A 16671-nucleotide genomic window follows, 5' to 3' on the forward strand; every position below is an offset into this window, starting at 1 on the left:
GGCACAACCCGCCTTTCAATAAGCGCGCTCTTCTTGCCGAGCGCTGTTTCCCCGGAAAAGCTGGATTGCTGGAACAATATTGCCAGATGCTACGATTTATCTTTCGGGGAATAAAAATCATAGAATCGTCAAGGTTGGGAGAGACCTTTAAGATAAAGTCCAAGCATAAACCCAGCACTACCATTGTAACCCCGGAGCTACTAAACCACATCATCCAGCGCCAGGTCCAGATGCCCCTTAAACACCTCCACCACCTCCCTGGCAACCTATTCCAGTGCCTGATTCAACTTAACTTTCAATTAAGTTTTAAGGGGCAACAAGCTTAAAATAGCACCTCTTATATCAGTATTTTAAAATAAGCTTTGCTCTTATGTTTTGGGAATGGGTGGCATCAGAGGCTGGAACTCTGCTGTTAGTGGGATGGGCTCAGCACCTGCTGGTTGGTGATGCCCAGAATTGACTGGCCTGAAAGCTGCTGCCTGAAGGCTGATGGAGACCTGGAAGAACAAGAGCTAGGAGTTATCTGTGAGAAGGGGGTTGCTTTAAACAGGTCAGAGTATTGTCTGCTTAGGATTGCCCAAATGTGGGTGTCAGCGCTTTCCCCATGGCATATTTGTGATGATCACTTTACTTGTAATGCTGTGACATTAAATAAATTGATCTGCTTGGCAGTTGACCCTGTGAGCAATGGGAACAGTGCTGAAGTACTGTCCATGTTGTACCCTGCCCCCAAATATGCAAATGTACCTTAAAAAGCTCACACGAAAACTCATAAAAACTGATGTGTATTTGTTCTTAGCACACAGGCCCCAAATAATAGTATAAGTATCTTTAAATCAAAAATCTTAGAAATTCAGTTCATAGTAAGGGATACTGCTCTTTTAGTTTCTGTGTCCTCCTCTAACCTGCAGTAAACTTTGGCTGGTGACTAAAAATTACAACACTGAGCCTTTCCCAAGGCTCCACTCACTTCACCAGGTGGCATGACTAGGAGGGACTGCCTAAGTCCTCTGAGAAGTTATATATTAATCTTTTATTCTTGTACTCAAATACTTTTCTCAGTCATCATTTGAAACTCAAGGAGAGAAACTGCCCTTCCCATCACTATGATTTTTAACTTCCAGTTTATCGATTTTTGACAAATTACAGTGCTGCAAAGTAGCTGTGATTTTACAGACATTGCCGTAGGTCACGATGCCCGTTTCTTACGAGACAGGAATGCTGCTTCGAGCAGGACAGTCCCAACCTCTGCTGCTGCCACAGTCGAGCACGTTGCTAGTTTTAGCTATGGTGAAATTCTATAAGCAACATACCAAAGAACTCTCTGGAATAGAAGCCTTGTCACATTCCCTAACCAGCAGAAGAGTTAATCTACATCAGCTGCTCGAATGATTCATTAAGGGTGAAAAAACTCGACTTTAAGCTAAACCAGCCCAAAGGTGCAGAGTGGCTGAAAGTCTTTGATGGCATCTAACCAGGTACAGCCCCGTGCTGGGCCACAGTGCCTGAGGGAAGAGAGAGGGACAGGAAGAGATGGAGGATGCTATCAAGTGGCAGCAGCAGCAGCCAGCATCAAGGGACAGAGCAGCCTATATTCTTCCTCTGCTCGCATTCTAGGACAGCTTGAATGTAGTTTACAGATGCCTACAAAACTAGAAATAAAAACCTCGAAATCTTCACGTCCTCATTCTAACACTCTCTTTAGTGTACCATATGGCACATCTACCATATTAGGTAAACAACTTCACAAAATTACAAGAGCAACTGAGATTCATTACAACTTGTGCATTATAAGTGTGTAGGATTCATTACTGAATAATTTATCTTTTCATACTCTCTGTCTGTTGTTTGATACTCAAAGTAAGTTTCTGCACTCAATTCTTCAGGACAAGAGTTCCAGCTCCTCTGTGCTGTACTGCTAAAGTTTTAAATTATATAAAAGAGCAACTTGCATAAGAATTCTAATAATGGGTTACAGGTAATTATCGATGTTGATGTACAAATAATCAGACTCAATGTACAATCGATGCTGTGAACTTCACCCATCAGCAATAACATCAAAAGATCTTGATTATCACAAGCACATATGGATTCTCCATGTGTCAAAGAGCAGAACTTAGCAGGAGCTATACAGGAAAACCAGAGAGCTGTCAGTTCTTTCAAACAGCTCCCTTTAGGATATTCTTATTTAAATCCTTATTTTTTCCCCTAGAACCAGCCTATGTAGATCATGGCCCAGAGACTGTGTCTCAGGTTATGGCAATGCCATTCTTTTTCTTTTTGTTTTCTAAAATGTAGTTAGCCTAGAACTCATTACAGGAATATCTGACAGAGGTATGGATTGGGGTGATAAGGGACAGAGCAGAGAAGCCTGCAGATGGTTTTAGTCTTAACTGACCTTCGGAAGACTAAGGGCCCATCAATAAATAGACGAAAAACTGATAGTGATAGTTCTGACTGGTGATTTTTTTGCTCGCATTTCCTGCCCTTTTCTCTGCTCCTCACCCACCCACTAATCATTTCAAATGCTGAAAGGTGGAATTTAACTGGTAGTACCTCGATTCCACAAGTTCAGTCAAACAAGATAATGAACTTAATACAAATTTTGGGTTTATTAGAAAGCGTCACTGTTCTTGTAGCCAGTGCCAGTCTCCTCTAATAAGTGTTCAGCAAAACCATCAAGACTTCATATGCATCTGGAATACAAACGTTTGACAATCTATAGGAAAAATATTCCTGTTTTTTTACTTTGAATTTAGAGGCAAATGCAGTCTTACTACATACATATACCTGGAAATAAATAAAACAACTTAAGTACCTCTTTGCAGTTTATGCACTTGACTGTCCTCTCTCTGGAAGCTCAAAACACTGTTAAAGTCTTGGTCTTCAAATCATCCCATGTACTTCAGTTGTCCTTAAGTGAATCCCTGAAGAAGTCTAATACTCCTAATAGGGATTAATATTCAAAATTAAGTATGGTGTGCTCCAGGAAAAAGTCTTAACCCTTGCAGAATAAAATAGCAAGAGATGAACAGTAGATTTGGATAGGAAGTGTGAAGTCCCCTTTTATTTTGTGATAATCATACTTCTCTACACTCCTATTTCCACTTAAGGACAGTGTCTGCTCTCATGAGTACTGAACTGTTTCTACAAGCTACAGAAGCACCACTTTTGACAGCAAATCAGTGTTCTGGACTGAACACCTCTCTAGGGAAGAGGAATGGCAAAAGCATCCACTTTTTTAAACGTTTATATCTACATAACAGTTACTGGAACTCCAGAAGTAGAGCAGAAAAAAAAACCAGCTCTTTTCATAAAATATATTTGCATGACAGTGTGAGGGGTTGTCCTCTTTTTAAACACAAGGTATTTAATGATACCTAGTTATTAAGTGGGAAATACATAGAAAATACCTGTTAGAGAGAATTTAGTTGTGAGCTTGATTTTCAAAATGAAAGGTTAGCTGAGCACACAACTGCCTTGGCAATGTCCCCTAGTGTTTATGGGACAGAGGATTGTGTCACTATTACATGCCACATGCAACTCACACAGGAGTTATTTCAGTAGGGCTGTCCCGAGGCATTCCAAAGTCCATGCAACTCAACATCCTGTGCCCAACAGAAGATGCCCAGAGAATATACTGTAAAATAAACTATTATTGTTTAAAACCCTTCAAGGCTTTACAGTATAAAAGAGCTGTGGAATACTATTTTTCCTTCCCAACTGCTCTTCATCTAACTAGTCACGCTTGTTGCTGCCTGCCAAGATAGGAAGTATCAATATCCAGGCTCATCTGCACGGGAATTCCTGGGGAACTTTACTAAGAAAAAGGAGCACTTGTATAAGAAGATGGGAGTTTCTAACCACACACCCCAGCAGCTGGCAGAGATTTTTTCAAGCAAATCCTCTGAATGGAGATTACTAGTAAATGTTCAGAATTTTATCCACAGAGGAGGGAAGCAGTGGGCATGTCAACAAAGATTTGCGTTTTATCTGTTCTGAAAAATTTCTTGTGCAAATCTACAGGATTCATGGGGAAAAGATATTATTAGAAGATTAGAGGTCCTTCTGGTAACTACAACCAGCTTCAGTAATTTCACATATTTTGAATTTAGCAAATTATTAGAACTGACCGGGCAAAATGAAAGTGCTTTCCTCTCCAAGCAAATTAAAGAACTTTTGGAAAATTGAATCACTATTTCCAAGACAGAATATGTCAAGAAAATGTGCCTACTGATGGGTCTCATTACTGGAAATCCAATTTGCACATTTTACAGTCAGGATTTGTTAGAATATGTTTGAAATATTTCTTTTTAGTGAGTGCTGACTTTGGCAGGTTTTGCTTCTATTGTTCTGGGATCCTTTGTGGGCAAAGTATGACCCTGCGAGGGATGTTTTATCAACAATATACCCTCAGACAACCTAAATGGTACGTGATACCATGGATATTCCAGTTCTGGACTCTTGTACTCTCTCATTTCAGAACTGTTCTAATTCTTCTCTGAGCTTTCCATCATCATCCAGCACTGAACATTTACTCCACCAGTTCTCCTGTTTGCTTAAAGAACTGAAGACAGATGGATTTTTTCCAGTCAATACTATGATACAGCTTTCTTAGATCATTGCCGTTTTGTCCCATCAAAAAGACTTTTTACTGGACACATTTAACAATTGACCAATTATGGCAATCAGTGTTATCATCCCTCCTTCTTTATATGCTTCTCTCCACTTACCTTCAAAAATACATAAATAAAAATAAATGAAAGAACTTAAGATGAATCTTCATCTTGTTTGCTCTTGGTCAGTGCCAATAACAGGTACAGGCAGTTCCTCAGTTCTGAAACACCAGTTGCTGTAGTTGAAAACATTTGTCCTATGGAATTTGATATCACAATGCCTGGAGACTGTAAGTTACAGGAGCAGAGCTGGACACATTCTTTGTCCCTGTGCCCCTATTTAAATCATTCAGTGGCCTCATGGCACCCCTTTTTTAAGATAAAGAAGTTATTTAAAAAGTGGATTGTGTGCCTGAATACACAGTTTTTAGCTTTAGGCTAAAAAGTTGGTAAAACTTTCAGCATATGTTCAATACGTAGGACAAAATCTTATGTAGACAGAAGAGGTATGGAAACATCATAATTTAAAGAAAAAATGAAAGCAATCTAGTAAAGGAGGTTTGTTTTGGTTGTAATGAAATGAGATTTTATCTAAATGTTTTGTGGATTTGGAATGCAAAAAGTATGTAAGGAAGATTTTGCCGAGTTTTGGTTTTGTTTTGGGGTTTTTTTTTAATGACTTCTCTGTAATAACTGATTAGAATAAATCATGCTGTAGCTTCTTTATTGAGCTGCCTCAGATTTAATAAAAACACATCTAGAAAGGCTATTAGACAGGTTTGGTTTTTTTCTGGAATCTCCAACAGTCTAGTTAGGGATGTGTTTCCAGACTATAAGTTATTTTCTTACACTACCTAAAATATATTCTCACTATCAGAGTTCAAGGACTTGCCCCTATTCCTTTAATAAGCTTTTGCCCATTTTGGAAACTGCAAACAAATCTAATAACTCAGTTAAATATGGGATGTGTTCCCACAGTTGCCTGAAGAAACTAGTACATGTTTTGAAGCAAGTCAGACAAAAGATTTTATCTCTCAAATATAAGATGGGCAAAACTTCCAACCCAAAGGAAACAACACACCCAGATAAACGGCCAAGGGGTTTATGTTAAGTTGTTCCTTACTGTCAATTTTGTCTGTATGGGGTACCTTCCAATATTCTTCCATCACCACAGAAGTATAACAAAATTGCTGTCACTATCATTTAAGTTGCTAGCTAGGACAGTAACCCCCTCTGTCTGTGTACAAAAACCATGTATTAATGACCAGACTAAAGGGCAGGCAACAAATGTAACTTCTTGATTAGGCAAGATGATTAGGCTGGGGTAGCAATAGACAGTTTGTATGTTCTTGTGTAAAGCAGTCAAATTGTTTTTATGAAACTATAAAACTTGTTTCTCTTAATTATTTTCAGCAGAGCAAAAGAGAGAGGTGTTTTTGCTGCTCTGTGAAGTTCAGTGGGCCAGTAAGTTTACTCATTCATTACTATTCCTTGCCATGAAGCTGTGCAAGCAGAATTGTATGACTTGGCAGGCTGAAGCCATCCCCACTCAGGCTCATCCCCAGCAAGAACCCATCAAAGGTAACATCCCTGTGACTTCCAAAGTTATGTGAAGTTGGAGACTGGTACATATGTTGGTGTGATCATACAACAAGCTGGCTCTTACCCCTGGACTGTTACCAGCATTTCCACTGGCTCAAAGAGAAAACAGAAAGCCTGTACAGTGTCAGGTTGTCCCCTTCTTAAAGCTTTCCTGTCATGGGAAGAGATTCATGGAAAACAGAACCCTCACACCTTCTCTTACAGTTTGACCACTTTTAACTGTTCTGAAATTCAACCTTTTCAATTCAGAGGGATCATCTCCCTTCAGGAATCACACCATCCTCTTTTATAACTGGGTGGAGCAGTGAGGCACCTGCAACCCACAGGGCCTGAATCACTGACTCCTGCCCCATAAAGGCCAGAATGAGTTATTATCCTATTGCAGCTCAGATCCTTGAAAAGTTGTGCACTACTACATCACTTTGGGCTCCCAGTTCATTCTCTTACAGCTGCAACTATCAAATTTCTTTCAGTTTGGAATAAATACAATCATTTTCTTTTTTACTCACAACCTCACCCTCAACTCTACTTGTGGTTCTTTCTGCTTCATCAACAACAATTAAGATTCTTCAGACCAGTTCATACTCTGAGTTAAACTTGCACAAACCTTTTACCTTCAAAATGTCCTCCCAGATAGCCTTTAGAAAGTTGGCACAGGGGATGTCATGGGCAGAGTAAATGTTGAGGATGCTGCTGAGTAAAATGCAGAGTCCAAGATGAAGCTGTGGGACTCTGGAAAAAAAAAAAACCAAAACAAAACATATTAATAAGAATTAAGTGAGAAAATTGAAATGGCAAATCTCAAATGTGTTGGTTACTGTACAGAACAAAAAGGTGGCTTATAAAAGTACACTATTAAACCCCTTGTCGTACATCAAGTAATAGAGAAATGAGGTATAAAGTACAAATACTGTAAAGGCTTTGGAACAGTAAATGTCAGAATCTTCATGGCTATGTGAAAAGTGTGTACACAAATACTGCAACAGTAAGGAGAAGTATGAGTTAGAACTCACCATCCAGAGAGACCCTACTGTCTTCTGTGAAGATCGATTTACAGTTTAGCTTCTAAAATGTGAAGGAGATTAAATGCCAGTTTATTGTCATACTAAAATAAATTACTTTCTGAAACGGCACTACAATCCTATTGCTATGAATTACTTTACCATTCTTGGTATCTTTAACCTAAACCTGAATTAAAACCTGTAACCTTTAAATTCCAAAGCCTATTTAGTCTTATTTTAAAAAGGAAAATAACGAAGATAAATGAAGAACACCCTAGAAGATAAAACAATGACTAATAATTCACGTCCTCGAAGACATTTCTGAAACATGCCTTTTCAAACAAGTCCAGGAACAGTTCAAGCCATGAAAACTGCAGCAGATGTTATGCAGGCAAAGAACAGCTCACTGCCAAGGCTGGGTAAAATGATACGTTACCTCACTGAACAGAAAGAAGCCGAATCTACAAGTCATTTGTAAAACAGGTAAGAGAGGGGGACTCATTTCTTTGGCTGAAGAACAGAGTCCACTGTAAAGAATTAATGCAAATGAGGTCTCTAAACTAAAGCATCTAATAAAGCAGCTCTTTCCTCTGTGTTCTCAGCCCAGTGATGTACGTTGTCCTATGGTTTGATTTGCACGAGCAAGAGCTGTGCAGAAGTCTTGGTTCAACCCCACTCAGGTCTCAGTGCCAAAGAAACAGTGCTCAGTACTGATGGCTGGAATGTGTTCAATAATTTGTAGGGAGAGAAAGAAGTACAGAGAGAGAAGGAGGAGCTCTTAAAGAAACGCTGCTGTCGAGCTTTCTGGAATTTTAGCCAAACTCAGCTAGTGAAGCCAGATTTCTGTACAGGGAATGGTGACATTTGCTTGTCTGCAACATCCAGGGGTGTGAAGTGAACATAACTTGTATTACTGCAGTGAATATAACTTGTACTCTCCATTTGATTTTGTTCAGAAAAGACTGGTCATAGAGTGATGCATCAGGCTGTACTCCCATCTGCTCCCTGGTCTCTCCACTGAGACATTGTCAAGTGTACCAAGTAGGTCAGTTGTGACAGTCTAGCTGTACCTTGGGCTCTTTTCAGCCTACAAGTGGATTTAGATCATTGGTTATCACTGCAGCTCTTCAACCTCTAGGAAAGCTGGGCACGAGACTACATGGACAGATTCTGATTCTCCCAGTTAATGCATAAATGTGAACCTCTACAAAATCTTTACCTGCAGATTAATCCTCTGCAGCATTTCATCCCTAAAAGACAATTTTTTGCTTCCTTTCTCCTTTTATTATCTCCTATTTTTCTTTCAGTGTGCTCTTCACCTTTTGCTCACTTCATGCCTTAAAGAACTTTATGAAATCCTACTCTCATCACATGCCCTCACATCAGTGCATCTATGAGAAGGATACACGTGTAGTTGACTTCAGTGCAAATTATCCAAGGAAAGCAGCCTATGCAACAAAAAAAAAAAAAAAACCAAACAGAATTTTTCCTAATGGAACTTCGTATCTCAGGCTACATTCAGTGCTCCCCCCTGTCCTAGACAGACAATTATCTCTCTTTATGCCCTAATTATTTCTAAACTTAAGTCTGAATCCTCTTGCTCTTTTGAATGGGAGATAAGTGCATAAACACCTGTTTAAGAATCTAGGCCTGGCTTATAAGTCTTCATCTTTCAATTTTTTTGTGACCAAACTGCAAACTTCAGCTTTGTCAAACTTTTATATATCACAAACATTATCCATTTACTTTAAGAAATAAAAGGTTCTCTTAAAATTATCTCCAGCTTCCATATCCATGAATAAATCACCTCCTGGTCAGTGATGATAACTTCATCTTGCCATTTGTGATCCAGAAAGCCTCAATATAAAAGGTAATTGCACTTCCTTAACAGTTCCATTCCCCTCTGTGCTTCAGTGATGAAATGAACTCCAACAGCAGGCAGGATTTTTGAGTTATGTTCTTTGTACTACGTCTAATACCAAGTGTGGATTTTTAGTCTTCTTTCCATGAAGCAGACACTGGAGTAGTGGTATGAGTGTAGAAAGTCTGCAACAGCAGTTTGTGTTCATTCTAATAAAAGATTTTAGGCGTGTCCAAGATATTTCAGTTTTATAAAAATAAGTAAATGTATGTTCCCTCCTTACTCCGTTGTACCAAAGGTGTCCCAATGGCTTCTAACCTCGAGAGGCTCAGGCAATCAGACACGACTTTTATAAGTAGACTCATGAAGTGCAAACAGTAAAGACTGGGCAGGTCAGAAAAGCACTGTTGGCTTATCCCATACATTTAGTGGACATATTGAACCTATCTTAAAAAAACAAAGGGTTTACAAGTCAGACGGGTAATCTGAATCTTCCACATGGAAGTGCTACACAAACAAAACAATTCTTCAGCATGTCTTTGTCATTTTACCATTGGATTTCCACAAGTACAAAAGAAATTATTATTTTGTATTAGAGCAAGGGACTATCTTTATCTTTAGAAAATGGTTGATTTATCAAGGAAAAGAGTAACTGACTACAGTATGAACAGTGGGATTGAATGCATACATGGAACAAGAAAGTAAAAATGTATCATTTTAACGTGAGCGAGTTTATAATAAAACTGGTTAAACAGTGTAGATTTAGAGCCTGTTTAGTAATAACATAAAATGCTACTTATTTAATCTCTATAGGTAAAGACTCAGATACTGACACCATACCTTATAAACACTGTGTATCTGTACAAAAAAGTGTTTGTTTTCAGCCAAACTCATGCAAACATTTCCTCCTTTTATGTTTGTATTTCATACAGTTGGAGTGTTCAAATAAACAGCAGTGCCCACAGTGTGGTCTTCCTTTCACACTCACAAACTTTGTGGGTCTGGATAAGATGTTTAATCTCTCTGCCATCTCCTCCTTACTGGTAACATGTAATTTGTCTTGACTGTGCTTTACAGTCCCTTGGACTGCTGAGAAGTGCAATGGAATAATGCAGATTTATGCCAGTGCCACTGAGTACACAGTCGAGGTACTAATTAAGAGAACCAGACCCACGCAAGACTAAAACTAAGACATTTTATAAAATATTTCATTTAAAATCAGGATTTAAACTGACTTTAAATTTGATATATGGGGGTGGAATGAAAGATGTCAAAATTGAAGTGCTTGAGGCATAGACTCAAAACTGAGAAAAAGAGAAAGAGAGGAAGGGGAGAGAGGACAGATCAGCATTACAGCTATTACAGTCTCTGTATTTATTTATGAAATAAAGAAACCCCAACACCTATTGTTTGATGGATTTTTTTTTTCAGAAGAGAGGCCCCTTTTGCTGAGATGTAAGACAAATTAACGTGATGAAACACTATTTCCTACATACATCATTGTATCACTTTTTCTTAGACTGTTGGGAAATATAGAAACTAATTATATTAACCCCACATTGTCTAAATAAAGATTACCAAGTTTTCTATTTTTTCTATTTATTCATATTTCCATTTTTTCTTTCCCTTATTCCATTCACCTTCCCTCTCTCTTCCCTTTATTTTAGTTTCCTTCAGTTGATTTTACATGCCTTTTTCTTTATTCTAGTTCCTCTACATTTCTTTATTTAGAATAAAAAACCCTTACAAGGGTGGATTTTTTTTTTTTCTTCTCATCTTTCCTGAATTTTTTCAGTTTCTCCACCTTGTTCTAGTCCCTCCTTCATTCCTGGTCTCTTTTCTACTACCCATTTCCCACACTACTACAGAAACTGTGTTCTGTACTTGGTGACCTTCCCTTCCTTCCCGCAGCTACCACAATTTTTCTTTGAAACTGCTGCTCTGTTTCTAACTTTTTCTCCCTCTAGGGCTCTCTCATTTCTCCCTTCCTTTGTATCATTTGTTTTGTTTGCCGTACCCCAGCTCGAATCTCTGTTCCACTTTAACTTCCTCCATTTTCCATGCTTGTTTCTTTTCTCTCCTCTTCTTCACCACCAACTGCAAACATATCTCACTGTCCCCTCGTGAAAAAGGTGATGCTTCAGCAGCCTGGCTCCCTTCTTCCAGCAGTTGGGGCTTGTTAGAGGTGTCCTGCCAACAGCTGGTTTCTGTCATTAACTCTGCCAGAGTCAGTTCAGCTCACGTTGCCATGGATGTAGCGACCAGCCACCCCACATTTCCTCTCTCACCCTCATGCACCCCATAAATTTCCATCAGTGCTTCAAGTCACAGGTTTCTCTTTTAACTGCTGTGAAATATCATTATATATATATATATTGTATATATATATATGGGTGGGTGACTCTCCAAAACACCACAGTTGCTTTCCAGCTGCCACGGGAGCCTCCTTAGTTCTGGCAACACAGGTTTTTCTGTAAATGAATTAACCATGTGGTTACATTTACTGTACCCTACCTCCAGTCTCCAAAAACCACAGTTCCCTGTAGTCCAGATTGCTGTTTTGTGAATCCTATGTCTGCTGTGATCACGAGGAGTCTCTCCACCAGGTTTCTTCCTAGTGCCATGATGAACTGCAGTCAGCTTCTCCATATGAAACCAAATATTCCCTTTTCATATGAAGGATGCCCAGGATCACACACTTGTCATGAATTTACACAGTGAGAGATGCTCTTTCCTTCCTCCTTTCAACACTTAGTGGATGAAGAACTGCATTTTTTAGCCGAATAAATAACACTAACAGGGCATTTAAAATGTCAAGTGTCGTATTTCTTCTTGCTGATCACTTGTTATCTCTGACTGTTGTCAAACAAAAGATATTGAGGAAATTCATTACAATAAGAGTATCTTCCACAAGCAGTTTGATTTATGACCATGATGATTATAACTAAAATTCTGTATGTTTGTATATCTCTCCTTACCAGTGTATAGGTCATGCCACTTTGGTGTAGTTTTCTTTTTCCACACTGGTTTAATTAGCTTTCCTGCTGGACCCACACCACTGTATCGGTACATGTGATTGTCCCTTCCTCCTTTCTGGTATTGAAGGGAAAAAAATGAAAGGATAAAACAACCGTCAGAGCTTTTTTTGAATAAATAGCAAAATTCTGAGACTAGAGGTACTTATGAACCAGTGATATTTCGATTTGCATAAAGAAAAAAATTAATTGAACTGCAAAACCCAGAGTCTCATTTACTATTTCTAAAAAATATTTTAAGAGTGGAAATAAGAAACATCAAATTAGACATACTGTGGAGTTGGAGGTTATAAACCAAAAGAGGGAGTACTGCTTCTCTTCCTTTGATTGTATTGCCTATACTGGCATCATTTTGCTCATTATAAATACTTATTCTGGCTATCTCGAACATTTTATTATTTCTTGCCCTATTTCTTCTCTATCTGAACTTTTCCACATTTTTAAACTAGACACTCCTCATACAGGGGAACTAGATGAGTTTTTTCATCAAGGAAGTTTCTAAGCAGTAATTTGCCCGCTAAAGGGCACTGTTTACTGCAGTAGAAAAGGAATCTCTTCTTTTCCTGTGTAGGTTATACTTAAGGCTGAGCTAAAAATCTAAAATGATTGACTTTAAAGGCTGGCTTTCTTAGTCAAAAACTACTGCTTGCTCAATTAATACATATAGATTATTTCCTTTATATTTTTTTTAGCAACTCTACGTTAGAACAGTGACAATTTAACAAGAAAAAGACTGCACACATGTGTCTTTAAGAGAGAGTGGAAAGGAAGGTGTCTGCCCTGTTCAGGCAGGGAGATCTGCTCTCCAGGTTGTACAAACAGCATGAAGAGTAACACCATAAAACACAAAAGGTCACAGGGCAGACAGCTTGGGGCACTGGGAGAACAGCTCTCCGAGCCGTGGTGTGCAGGGAAGCAGGTCGTCCTGACATGCGGATAAACCTGTGGACTGCATCTCCCGTGTCGCTGTTGTATCGCTGATGGAAGACATGTAACCAAGGCATGGGCGCCTGCAGCTCCAGCGAACCTCCCCGCACTCAGACAATGGCTCCGCTGTATTGTCTGAGGCCGCTGGGTTTGAATCTTATTCATTTGCGTCACACAAATTAGTGAGATTTGTGCACTCTGACCTGCTGCCCCAAAGGCAGCCCCCCCGCCTGATCCCCATCCACCCTGGCGCTGGTGAGTGATTTCACCTCCTGTGACCATGTCTGCCAGATGCTGCCGGTTGTCTCTCATTGACCCGCAGATGGCTGGGGAGCACGATGGCTCCCTGGGGACACCACGCCGAGCGGTCCACGCTCCAGCTGCGGCCTGGCCATGAGTGACTGCGCCAGGGTGACCTGCACCAGGAACAGCCGGACAAAGGCGCGGTGTGACCCGCACAGGGCAGGGCCTGGTGGCACCCGGGGCTCTGCCAGCGCCAACCTTGGTCCGGAGGCTGTCCAGAGCACCAAGAGGAGAATGGGGCTCGAACAGAGGCCCGCCGTGGTTGTTCTGTCATGGGGGGAAGGGATATCCCAACTCCATGGGTTATGTGACAGCAGCTCTGCCACACAAGTGAGGGGCAGTGACACATGAGGGACAGTGCCACACAAGTGAGGGACAGTGACACAGGAGCAAGAGGCAATGACACGGAGTGAGAGGCAGTGCCACATGGGCAGTGCCAGTATTTAGTGGCAGTAACACACAGCAGGGCAGTGCCACAGGAGTGAGGGGCAGCGGGTGACACTCACGGCTGAGGGCAATACACATGGGCGAGGGGCAGTGCCACAAGGAGTGAGAACAGTGCCACAGTAAGGCGGAGCACGCACAGAATGAGGGCAACGGCAGCAGGGTGAAGAATTGGTGACACACGAGTTGAGGGGCAGTGCCACATCGGGCAGTGTCACAAGCAAGGGGCATGTGCCACACGGGCCGAGGGCAGTGACACATGGGCAATTGTCACACGAGGGTCGGTGCCACACAAAGCAGTGTCACACAAGGGTCAGTGACACATGGGCAATGTCACACGAGGGTCGGTGCCACACAAGGGTCGGTGTCACACAGGCAGTGCCACACAACGGGCAGTGTCACACAAAGGGAAGTGTCACACAGGCAGTGCCACACGAGGGTCGGTGTCACACAGGCAGTGCCACACAAAGGGCAGTGTGACACAAAGGGCAGTGTGACACAAAGGGCAGTGTCACACAAATGGCAGTGTCACACGGCCAGTGCCACGCAAGGGTCGGTGTCTCACCGTCGAGGTCCCAACTCTCCCCTCGCTCCCTCAGCGCGGCAGCGCGGGAATGCGCCGCGCGCGCGCCCTAGCCCCGCCCCACCGCTCTGGCCCGCCCGTCCCCGCAGCGCAGCGTGGCACCCTCGCTCGCGCTGGTCAACGTGACGCGGGCCCCGGGTGTTACCCCGCCCTCCCGTCCTGACCCCGCTCTCTCCGTCTGGTCAATACGGCGGCCCATGCGCGGGCAGCGCACCCCGCCCCCTCCCCCCGCCCTCCTCGGCCCGGCTCCCCCCGCCCTATATAAGGCGCGCGCGCCGGTCCCCGCTCCGCAGTGCGCGTGGGCGGCGCGCGCTCCGCGCGCCCTCTGGACCCCCCTGCGGCCCGCGCCCGGCGGCCATGAGCTCGGGGACCCCCTACATCGGCAGCAAGATCAGCTCTCATCTCCAAGGGCAGATCCCTATGAGGGCATCTTACACCATCGACACCGGGAGAACTCACCTGTGGGCGCTGCAAGGTGAGGCGGGGCCTGCGGAGGGCGCGGGCGGCCTCAGGCGGCGCGGGCGGAGGGGACGCTGCGGGGGGCCACGGTGCCCCGAACAATGAGCGCGTGCCCGGGGCCGCGCCCGCCGCCGAGCCCCGCGCTGCTGCTCCCGTGAGTCAGCACTGCAAGGGGCCGCGCAGAGGGGCGGGCAGGGCCCGGGGGCTCGCCTCGGCAGGGGGGTTCCCGGGGAAACGCTGCCAGCAGCGCGGCTCCCGTGCCATTGTCGGCCGGGGAGGGACGCTTCCCTGTCCGCCGTGCGGGCTCGCTCCGCTGCCTGGCTGTAATGTCGGGGCTCGGCTCCAGCAGGGCCCAGGCCGGCGCTGGGGAGAGCGGAGTTGGTGTGGATGTGTCTTTGTTCGTGCCGTGATCGATAGCTGGACTCTGCTCAGGTGAGGAGAGTGGGAGCGCTGCGGGGCACCCGCACATGGGTCTGGCCCTGCCGACCTTGCAGGCTCCTCATCGGGGCTTTGCATCTTGTTTCCCTGTAGAAATACTGATCTTTATCTTCTCCTTAAGTGGTGTCATTTGGATCCAGTCGTCACCTGTGCTGGGAACTCCCATCTTTCCTCTCAGCAAAACCTGTCTTGTCTTGTTCAGTCTCTCAGACATGATCTTATTTCTGCGCTGCTTTTCATGTCCAGCTTGGCTTCTCCAGCTAACGTGCATCAGCCCTTTCTTTCCCTGAGTTTTGTCCTTCCTTGTGCCGGGAAGTTCACGCGTTCTTCATTGCCTTCAACCACCCATCCGGGTTGTCCACAAAACAAACACCTTTTGTTTTGAAAGGCTACTTGGTGGCAGGAGACACTGACTTGCCAGATTCACAACTACCCTCAAGGCAGCCTCTGTCGCACTGTTTATCCTGTATAATGATGTTTATGTGATGTTAGGCACTATTTGACACCTATTAGAGTGTATTCTGAAATTAAAAACGTGAGCTTTCTCAAGTTTGCTTTTGCTCTAGGAGTGCAGCTGTTTATTTAACTGTACAAATGGAGCTGTTTATGTTAGTGCTTTGCTCAAAGTACTTCAGAGGTTGCTGGAAGGATGCAGTTCCTTTCCTGTACGTGCAGGAAGGTCTTCACCTTGACCCAGCAGCAAGTAGAAATGGTTCCTCACATAGTTCTGCCTTACACAGAACACTTGCTACTTCAGAGCTGAAGTGGTATGTTTCAAAAGCATGTGTGATTAAAGCGCTTTGTGATGTAAGTGCGTGCTCTGGATAAGATTTCTGGCAGTTCTTGTATTTATTGGTTTCTTAGTGTTCAGTTTTTGATGAACTGGAATGCCTAAGAAGTAGTTCTTATGATAGATGGAGAATATAATTTGTCCCCACTTGAAGTACTGCTCTATGAACTTCACAGCACAAACCCTGCTTTTCATTTTAGCTCAGAGGGGTTTTTCAAATTTAGAGGCTCTGTACCAAAATTAGGGTCAGAATTATGAACGCAGCAACAGTGTTGAATTTGGGAACAGCAGTATCAGCCCTGGGGGGTGGGGGACAGTCATTTAAAACTCTGAAGGGTTAGAAGAGCCATGAATTACTGACATGCAGTTAAAGTAAAGTAAATTGTTCTTAAGCCCTGGGTGCAATTGCTTAAGGCTTAAACAGCTTCAGTGTGTGACATAAGTGCCACTGTCTTGACTTCTATCATTCCAGTGACATAGAGAAAAATTTAGGTTGAAAGAGACCTCAGGAAGGAATCTGGTTTAGCGCCTCACTCAAAGGCAGGCTAACTTCTATTGATTTATATTTGTTAAATCTTAACACATGCACAGTATCTTAAATGCTGGAGATTC

At 42.8% G+C, this 16671-nt stretch overlaps 1 long non-coding RNA gene across 1 annotated transcript; it reads right to left on the reverse strand.

Moving 5' to 3' along the window:
- Positions 1-2583: 2583 nt before the first annotated feature.
- LOC108639930 lies at positions 2584-6941 on the reverse strand. Its single transcript, XR_001920822.1, has 3 exons — positions 6833-6941; positions 2819-2946; positions 2584-2696 (listed from the first exon to the last, which is right to left on the reverse strand). It is a non-coding gene; the product is annotated as an uncharacterized LOC108639930 (long non-coding RNA).
- Between the last annotated feature and the right edge of the window lie 9730 nt (positions 6942-16671).

This window comes from Manacus vitellinus, unplaced genomic scaffold (assembly GCF_001715985.3).
Source record: "Manacus vitellinus isolate BGI_N305 unplaced genomic scaffold, ASM171598v3 scaffold_26_pilon, whole genome shotgun sequence".
Classification (NCBI taxonomy): Eukaryota; Metazoa; Chordata; class Aves; order Passeriformes; family Pipridae; genus Manacus; species Manacus vitellinus.